This window comes from Pygoscelis adeliae, unplaced genomic scaffold, assembly GCF_000699105.1.
Source record: "Pygoscelis adeliae isolate BGI_AS28 unplaced genomic scaffold, ASM69910v1 Scaffold186, whole genome shotgun sequence".
Lineage (NCBI taxonomy): Eukaryota > Metazoa > Chordata > Aves > Sphenisciformes > Spheniscidae > Pygoscelis > Pygoscelis adeliae.
In genome coordinates, this window is record NW_008825071.1 from 7,354,057 (window position 1) to 7,364,452 (window position 10,396).

The following is a 10,396-nucleotide window of genomic DNA, read 5'->3' on the forward strand; positions in this document are numbered from 1 at the left end:
CTGAAAATGTACAGACTGGGAGACTGCATCTGGCTGAATATCTAAAGCTTCAGAAAAAATGGCTGTTTTTTTTTTCCTTCCTGAGAACAAGTTTAAGAGAAATGTGTTGCTTTTTCTCTTGTCTTAAAAATAAATGTGTCTATCCATTTTGTTGAGAAGCTGCAACGATTTGGAGAAAGAATTCAATAATTGGGAGGCAGAAGCAATGTGTCCCAATGTTGCCAGAGTCCAGGCTTTACAAATGTCCTAGCGCACATGCAGGAAGAACTGTTAAAACGTAGAAGGGATGTGGTGGAAAGTAAATTAATTGTGGAGATTTAAGTGAAGCTACTTAATAACTACTATTTTCCAGGTTATCATTATATGATCTTTTCACCTGTGGAAATGAGGGGAAGCTCATCCCATCCACAAAATCACACGGGTGATTTCTTGCTTGCAAAGCACTCGAGTAGTACAAGGATGGCATGACAGAAAAGTCAACAGATATTCATAATCCTGTCTTTGTAGCAAGTCTTGAGTACAGGTCAGTAAATAAGATCTGGTGCCTGATGGAGAGCAGTTAAGAATTAAAAAAAAAAAAGTTGAACATTCATGTGTGTAGCATCTAGTCTGTCCACTGAATGAGGAAATGGCTTTAGGAAAAACTAGTCATGTCATCCACAGTCCTGCATGCAACGTGTACACCAAGGGGCCTGAAATGCAATTGTCTGGGAAATCTTGGAAGGTTGTAAGTTTTCAGTGATTGACTTTGTATCTGTAATGTTCTTTTAATATGATTTTTGGCATATAATTTGCTACTTGGTATTATCTGTAGCTCAAGCGGTAGAGGAGGTAGACAAATGCATGAAAATAAAGTAATTCTATGCTGAAGGAAAGAAACAGCAAATTCTTTTCTTAAACCCTTGGATAACTTCCTGTTTTGTCTGCAAAATAATATTTTTCCTTGGAGAGGAAAAAGGTGTTAGACATAGCAATTTCACTTGGATAGAAACGTCATCACATAAATAGCCTGCTGTGAATGACATTTTAGGCAGCTCAATCAATATCCTGCCAGGAGAAAAAACAGAAAAAATCCCTCAAAAAACAGTTGTAAATTCAATGCATCCCTTAATTGAAGATATGTTGGAATTTACTCATAGATACATATTACTTATAAAAGAGTGAGAAAATAAACCTTGCATTATTCTAAAGTCATAACCATTCATATGCCAATACTAATTATCTGTTGATGAAATACTTGTATGATGCATTTTCTTTTTTTTTTTTTTAACTTGCTAAGGAATAGTGGCTCTATATTCTTAATAACAATTATCATACACAAACACATAGCACTTTTCATCAGATTTCAAAGAACTCTGCAAAAGTTTCACTATTTTGTAGGAGGGGAAATAGCAGAGAGAGGCGAGGAGCTTGTCTAGAGCATCACAGCTTGTCTAAAGTACTGTATTCCGCCCACAGCCTGGTGCCTCCCAACATCAGAGCTGCAACAGAGCCGCATTTTGCGCATGTTGTGTCCTTAGATGTGTCACACAGGTCTGCCGGATGCCCTCGCACAGTGAAATGACACGGATTTTGACTGTTGTTTCCAAGACCGTGAGCTTGGTGGAAAAGTGATTTGAAAGCCGATCAAAGCAGAAAGTTAGGCGTTGAAACAGGACTGCAGTTCGCTAGCACATTTAACACAGTTGTCAGTGTTTAATTAGGAGGCATTTAAGGTTAAATATTCAAGGGTGGCATTTGGGATTTGAGCTCTGGTGCTACACAAAAAGGTGAGAAAAGCTTCTGCCCTGACAAGAAGTTGTGAAAACTTGCAGTCTTGTGAACGGTGGAAGTTTAAAGGTACAGACAGGCGCGAACCCTTCCCGCAGCTGTGCTAGTTAGCTTAAACTGTCTAAATAGTAACGCCACTCACTTTAACTTCAAGTGGCTTCGGGAGTGTTTCTGTAAGCAAGCTCTGCCAACAAATGTGAGGGAGCAGTAACCTCTGCAAAGAAGTGATGATCAACAGCTGGGGCTATAACCTTCCCCTGGCACGCCTGCATCCAGCAGGGAACATCTGTCCAAAGCCTAACTTCCAAAATTTACAGAACAAAGGTATAGTTTGTTTAACAAAATTGCTCGTATTAGCTAAATAATGGAATGTGCTTTGATTCTGCTGATGCCAGAACCACCCAACTTTTACTTTCCTTACTTAATTAGGATTAATTTATTCAGAAAGCTCAAGGTTTGGGTTTTCAGTGTGTTTGTTTGGTTGTTTGTTTTGTTTAAGTAAAGAAAATAGAGCTTAGGTCATGTGAGGCTCTCTTAGCTTAGGAAAAAACTTTTAAGTTACTCAGATTTTTTTTTTTTATCAAGCTGCATAAGGGTCAAGATGATGTGTGCAAAATATTTAATGATAAAATTCTCCCAAAGCATGTCAATATTTATTTGGTATCATTTAGATATGCCAAGCAGATGGGAGTATACACTGCTCTCATTAAGTGTTTGAGGTTTAAACACATGCTCTTGAAAAATGAGCAGTGGTAGAGAAAGTTGCTTCTTACATTTCAAGCCTTACTGAGTACTGGTATCCATTAGTTTCTTTACTGCCAAAACGGCATCATGAAGTTCAGGTAGACGGATTGCTCTTTTGATTTAAGAATGACCAAAACAGCACCCAGAACATGCACAGTACCGTATGAAACTTCAGTGTATCAAGGTTTTCTGTGTCAGTAATTTGAAGTCAGATACTGTTTTGTACTTGTTTTCATAAATAAATAGGAACCAAGTTTGGAAAGGTAGGGCAAATGATCCATGAAAATAATTTCCTTTTTTTTTTTTCCCCCTGAGAATTGTTCTAGTCATATTCGTGTCTGTTAAAGTACAGCACGTGCCAAAGGAGTATAAGGTCAAGTTGAGTGTTGATTCCTACACTTACTTCTGGGCATTCCCTGGTTAAATCATGCATTTGTTAGCCGTAGAATAAGCCAGCGTTGAACAATCCTTGAAATAGCCCGAACCTTGAGTAAGAGTATTTTGTTACACGAAAGGAGACAGGCAGAAGAGCCCTTGTAAATATATCATCTACCACCAGAACACAAATATATAATTTGACAGTATGTTTTTGTGGACAAGAGGAATGAAAGTTATTTTAAACTTCTCTCTCTTTTCCTCCCACCTTTGAGGTTATAGCTGTAATGAAATACCCCAAATGTCATTTATTCCTCTCTGCGCTTCTTTCAATATGAGTCTCCAAAGCAACAAGCAACATCTCTTGTGGAAAAAAAGTATCTGAAAACTGTTCTGAATACTGCAGATGGTGAAATAAGAATGAAAATAAAAGAAAAACGATAAATGCTGTCTACCGAGAAAGCTCCCATGGAACTGCTGAGTGAGGATTGCTGACGCTCAGAATCGCGTAATTATGAAACTTAGTGAAGATGAGCTGTCAGGAGATCTCTAATTAGATAGTGCAGCCAACCCCAACAGATAATGTTTCCTACGTGCGCCACTAAGGGATGTTACGTCAGAGAAGTGGGTGTGTTGTGCTCGCAGTGAAATGGCCAAGAAAAGATACGGACTGGTAAAAATACACGGAAAGTTTTTTGGGGTGGGTCTTTTTGTGTGTGATCTATCCAATTCCAGGTTATTCAGCACAGTCATGAAGGAAAACAAAGGTTTGGTATTGTCTGGAAAGCTGAGAGGTGGGTAGGGGTTTCATCACAGTTGCCATTTGCCTTGATTCTGCCATTTGGAAGATGATAAAATTAACACCTCGTCCTAAGTGCTCTGCTTTGCACACATCACAGAAATGAGAGTGAAAAAATATCATTCATTATTTGTAACTTGCCATTTTTAAAAAATCTCCTTTTGCACTAGGGGCAGCAAGTTGTGTTGTTTTACGGAAGAATTCTCTATTTACTTTGCACGTAGCTGTTCTTTTAGAAATATATTTTTTATACAGGAAGGTGTTAGTGGCTGCCATCAGATGGTTCTTACATCTGTAGAAAGTCTCAGATCTGGGTAAAGATATTAAATGTGCTAAAAAGCTTTCCTTCGGGCTAAACGATAGGAATATTTAAACATGTTTTTAGCTGCTTGTAGGAAGGCAGTAATCAAGCAAAGCAAAGGCTGAGTGGAATTAGGCTGCGCAGTCTAAGAGACTGGTTCCAAATGCAGCAGAAGAAATAAGTCAGGTAAGAAACTGCGAGCATGGCTTAGGAGTAAGCAGAGAGTCAAGGCCCTTTTTGGGGCTTATGACTCACTGGCCAGGGAGGCTTGGGCATGCTGAGCAATGGAAGTGGCTGTTATTGTTTGATTTTCTTTACTTTGTGTGATTATATACTTTGCAAACAGCCTTGCACAAAATACAATCACAATGAGCACCTGTTTGTATCATCAGCTGCTTCTTTCTCCTGGATGTAGCCCACGGTGAGCACTGCACGTACAGCTGTGCAGGATACACATCTGGACATCAGGTCATGGCAAGAAATATTCTGCTTCTGAAAGAATTTGTGATAGAACGGCCAGAGAAGCAACACTAATAACTTTCTTGTCCTTGGCACAGAAATGAAAATTATATAGGCCACTCTTCACTCTTTAAAGAAACAGTTGAGCACTGCTTTAAACAAAGCATATCTGTTACTTAACAAAGGTACCAGATGGCTTGAAGATAAGGTATGTGGAGAATGGAGCAGTTTTCACTTCTAAAGACTGTCCAACTAGGCAAGATATCCCTTCACATTGGTGCAATTCTTTCCAGGTATTTACCTGAGAAGTAGTTTGTGCTGTAATAAAGCCCAATAACTCAGCTGCAAACAGGATCTGTTGAAAATGCGTGATCCGGCAAAATTCTGGGTGGGTGCACTCAAAAGTTGATAGCTGCTTGTAAGCTTGGACCAGTAATTAGTCATGAGGAAGTTAAAAAGAAAAAAAAATGAGCAGAACATGAGTGCCAAGAATATTATCAAAACACACCTAGAGAAAATAGTGCTCTTTTATAATTATTTTATTAATAATAATAATATTGATTTTTTTATTACAGCTGGGGTAATAGCTGGGGTTTCCAGAGAAGTCAGTGGGAGCTGTGCATGATTGTGAGGTGGGGTGGTAGTATCTTAAATGGAAAATGCACTGTATTGTAACAACAGTGAGCATCGTGAATGCAGGAATGAAAAACGGTTGCAAGCTGTAACTCGTCTGCATCAAAGTCAGCAAGGAAAAGGCACGTTGTACCCTGTATTATTTGTAAAGTAGAACATGATTGTACAATTAAAGGCTTGTGTCATAGTGGATACATGCAGGAAAAGCATTGCAACCTTGATATTCTCTTCACATACTAGGCACAATGAGCTACTTTTTTGTGTGTGTGTCTTGCTGTGCTAGCAGCCCCATTGAAATTATGGAATAAAATGGGTAGGCACGGTATGATCTGTTCTTCAATAACTGCAAAACACTCCTGGATCTTCAGAAGAAGGATGCTCAAGAACTGTGAAACAGCTTTTATTAGACCAAGGCGGGGTGGTGGTGAGGGGATGGAGAATGATATCATGGGCCCCGGTTCAGATGGTGCTTGTTTAAATCTATCACATCTGAGTGGGGCACTTAAAGGAATGTTTAATACCAAGTGTATGGAACCTTATTGAATAGGTTAAGCGTCAGCTGAGTCAGGTGTATGCTTGTATGTAGCTTGCCCTCTTCTCGGCTCTGTTAGTCTACAGCCTGGGAGACTAACTGCAAACAGAGAAAACTTGGCAACGGAGCTGGTTTCTTACCCTGATAAGTTGTAACAGACACATGGGTAATGTTGCCTGTTAATTTAGAAGGCATTTAACACTTAATCATGCTTGTCTAGTACAAGCCAGAAAGGACACTGCTTTCTGCAACCTCTAATTGGGTGCCATCAGTAATATAAGCCTAAGATTGTCCCAGTCAGCAACAGTATTGCCTAATCAGCACGAGTGTATGCCCATTGGGGATCAGACATAGATAAGCGGGAGAGAGGGAGAGAGAGATCTGAACACATCTACGAGATGAGCGGCATGTCAGGAGCATAGAGGATGTCTAGATTTATGTGCTTTTTGGCAGTGCTAGTGAGCTATTAATCATTTCCCATGAATAGGGCTCTTGTAAATCAGAGGTAGGAAACACATTTCGTGGATAATCACGGCAAAAATGTCAGCTTTGCTATTCGGTCATATGCTGATACGATGCTTAGCACTGGAGCGGACGCAATCACACACATAAAATCAAAATAGTACTCTCCTTACATGATGAGTGGAAAGCAGGGAGGCACTAGATAGGTGAACTTTTCATCAGTATTTGAAAAGTAGGGAGCTAACGTGTAATAATGGAAAGGGAGACATTTTTTTTTTAAGGTGAAGCTTTACTGAAGGGTCCAGGATTGAGTTCTAGTCAGCATCTGGGTATAACACAGTACATTTAAAAAGACATATTTTAACAGCTGGCTGATCAGTTCATGGTTTTCCTTTACTTTTATTGCCCTGCAATTTACTGTATATGGCCCTTTTGTGCAAATACCTCAGTAGTCACAGGGTTGCATATTTCATGAAGTGTACTGAGTGTGCTGTCAAAATAAAATATTGTCGGGATAACGAGCAAGGGTGGGGCTTTTTAGCTTTATCACTGAAGGCAACGTTCAGGGTGAACGGAACAGTAAAAGTAGCTGGAAAGAAAACGCGGAATTGTGCGTTTCAATTGTGCAAGGCACCCGGCTCTTGTGTATTAAACCCATTGCTCAAGGACTGACATTTAAAGAGCTCTTGGAAGTGAGTCCTGCGTGAGGGAGGTGAGGGAGAAAGCCTCACCCAGGGCTTTCCAGTGCATTACTTGCTGTAACTAGCCAGTCAGAGCTGAAAATCTCCGTGGCTAAATCGGGATTAATGCAAAATCATTCTTAGGTTAAATATAATGATGTCCTCAGTGTGCTTTTGGCTTAAGAAATTTCCTTGAGGGTGCATCCCCTCCGCCTCCCCACTTTGTTCCATCGGCCTCCAATCCTACGCTGTTTCTCTATAAATTAGCAACATACAGAAAAGGAAATGACATGTAACTGTTGTCCAAGTTAATGCTGGTTGCATCTACACTGGGGAATGGTTTTCACACAAGTCCCCCGGTTTTGGGCGCAGCCTTGGATAGCATCCATAGGGGTCCTGCCTCTTGCAGGCACTGGGATGGAGGCTGCTGGGTGACTGTCCCGCACCGCTGGTCCGGACATGATGAAGTAACGACCTGTGGGAGACTTTTAACTGCATTTCCTGGGAGTTGTGGGAAGAAAGTCCAGGCTTTTGAAACTCCCTGGGAAACGTCCATAAATCCCCATGAATCACAACCACTTTTAAATCCCCTTTCAAATTAGAAGTCATGGCTTTTGCTCAGGAAAAAAATAAAATAGAAATAGTGCTTTGAAAAGCACGTATGAGTTAGCTTGTAAACAAAAGTATCCTGACAGCGACCGGTGCCAGTGTTCTTCTGCATTTGGGACGGCCCAAGACAAATTGGGTCAGAGCTGGCTTGAGGCAGGGATGTGCTGGCTCCATAGACGTCCCTGCGTTTGGTGCCATCGGTGTGTTGAATGCTGCAGACACATCCCGAGATTCCTCATCTCTCCCCTTAAATGACACCAACTGAATTACTGGAGTATTTCCTTCCACAGGGCTAGAATACTGGCTCGTGTTTTTAGGGGGATTTTATTATTACTTTGATTCTTGCCATTTTCAGCATTGCAAAGCTTAGGGTAACTGTATTATAGCTATGGGGATGAATTTGTCCTCAGATAACTTTTATCCACCAGAAGGGGCAATTTCAGCATACTTGGTTTCTCAGGCAGCCCTAATTTGCTGTTGCCTGACAGTGGGGAATCAGAGGAGAGAGAGCGATTCCCCTTCTCCTCCTCTTGAAAGTCAATGTGCCCCATCTACACTTCTTCGGATTTATGGTGTTCCTGTGGTGGCTGCAGTTCAGGACAATTAAACAAACAACCAGGAGAACATACTTCTTCCAAACAGGTATTTCAGCACCTTTTTTTCCTTCTAGGTTTTTTTTTTTCCCCCTAAAACTTTCCCAGCAGGTGTTACTTCATTCATTGTTGTGAAATCAGTTGTCTGTTTAATATTCCTAGACCTCAGTCACAGACTTAGAAGTTCTGTAATTTCTGTTATCACTGTCCCAGGAGTGAGGTCTAAATACCAATGAATTTCTGGAGATGTTGAGAAAGGAGTGGGGTGAGAGTCAAGCTGTTAATATACTATGCTGACCTCATCCTTTTTTTTTTTTTTTTGGCTTAGATGCAGGCTAACACATTTCAGCTTTTGCTAATTTAACAAACCTGATGTCTTCCAGGGTGTGGGTCCATGAAGCAGATTGCTCACTGTTGCCACAATTCAGTCCTGCTTCTCCTCTTTCTGTTCCTGGCTTCACAGTCCTACCTCCTTTGCCCTGTCATCCTTCTTGCTTGTTGTATGAGGCTCTGTTAAAGTATTTGCTTTTGCTGAGTTGCTCTTCTGCCTGTTCGGTGAGTTGAAGCAGCTCTGGGCTGGTACAGAGGGAGCAGCAAGAGCACACGTTTAGGAGAAGGGGCTAGGAGAGGCAGGGGAGGAGGAGCAGGGATGGGAGAAACAGCTGCTTGTTGCATTGCAATAACCTCAACTGTGCCCTCGCCAACGGGTTTGTACAAAGCCAGCTGAAAGGTTTTGCTGCATATGCCACAGGGGCATGAGGAGGAGGCAAAGTCCGTGCCTCAGTCGCTGTGGTTTGATAGCCCGGTGTCCCAGCGCCCTGACGGACCTGCAGCGGTGGTGCAAAGTCTGTCAGCAGATAGTGGTACCCTGCTCCCTCTGCATCGGAGGTATGTTGCCCCACCACGGCAAAGGCATTGGATCTGCACAGGAATCAGCCGCCGAGCCCGTACGGCTTGGAGCGGTGCTCGGCATGGTCCTGATTAGCCACGAAGGATGCCTGCTATTTTTTGTTTCAATTTCACGTGCCTCGGGAATGCACATGTGTCTGCCTCTCGGACCCATTATCTTTAGAAAATATTACTCCACGGCAGTTTCAAAAATTATTCAGACACTTCTAATGACTTGTTACTTGGGTGCCAACTAGAATAAGTAGAGCAGGATATTTTTCATCAAGTTCTTATTAAAAAGAATGTAAAAACCATTAATTGATACAAAGTCATAAAGATCTGGGCCTCCAGTTATTCTGAGAGCCCTTAGGGTGAAATTAACCCTCAAGTAGAGGCTTTTTTAAGGCTTTTACAGCATGCCAGTCCCCTGGGGGGTCTGAATAAAGATGTATTATGGAACAATTTTACTGTATAATTCTCAAGTTCAGTATCTGCCTGGATCTTTTCAGTGTTTAGCTGACTTATGATCTTGCAGTACATATATTGATCCCTAATCTTAGACAGATTGAGAGTTCCAATATAAAGCTACATTAATAAATTTATCAACTTGGTAAAAACCTGACTCACAATAAGCAATGCTTAATGTTAAGTATATATATAAATAAATATATATTTATAAATAATAATAAATATATATACTTAACATTAGCATATATAACTTAGTATATATAAGTTAAGTATATATAGTATATAAATGTTTATTATTATGTATGAACCTGAGATTATTCTGGTAGCTATATGTGATATAATTATACAAATATACACATTATATATACGCATCATATTATGTGTATATATGCAAATATGTATTATTTTTAGCAGTTGTGGGGAAAAGTCAGAGGAGAGAACAGGGTGGTGAATGCCACCAGTTTTACTTTGTGATACACTGAATAAAGCATGCTTCCAGTCCAGACTAAAGAGAATATTGCAGTGACTTAATATGACATTTCTAACTGAAGAATGTAACTTCAGAACAAGAGTAACTGGTTGTACTTTCTTATAATGCTCCCTGTGATTTGATGCAACTTTTCCTCTGCATGTTTTCTTTAATTTTTATGTTTTATGTGAAAGCTGAACAGACTGAATTTGTTTGTAATTTGGAATTTAAAGCAAGGCTCTTTGTTAAAAGCCCAGAGGAAGTTTCCATATGACTTATGGGCCATTTGGGCTCAATTGAATTTAATGGGTTTCAGCTGCACCTCTACAATGGCTTTGAAGGAAGTGAAGGGAGATCTATAGGTCTTAATTGCTCAAGACTGGCTTGTTTCTCTTGAAAAGGCTGTTTGCAAGAAGCAAGTTGGGAGTATTAAAGTATATATCCTGAAAGGGATGAAGGAACTGCCCTTTGAGGAAGGGGCTAGGATGAAAATAGCTTTAAGACGTTACTCAGCAGCTGAACTAGTCAAGCTGAACTGGTCCATGCTAAGTTCTTGTTTGTTTGCTTAAAAATAATTGGAGGGCATGGCTAAGCCAAACTTCCTTTATCGTTCT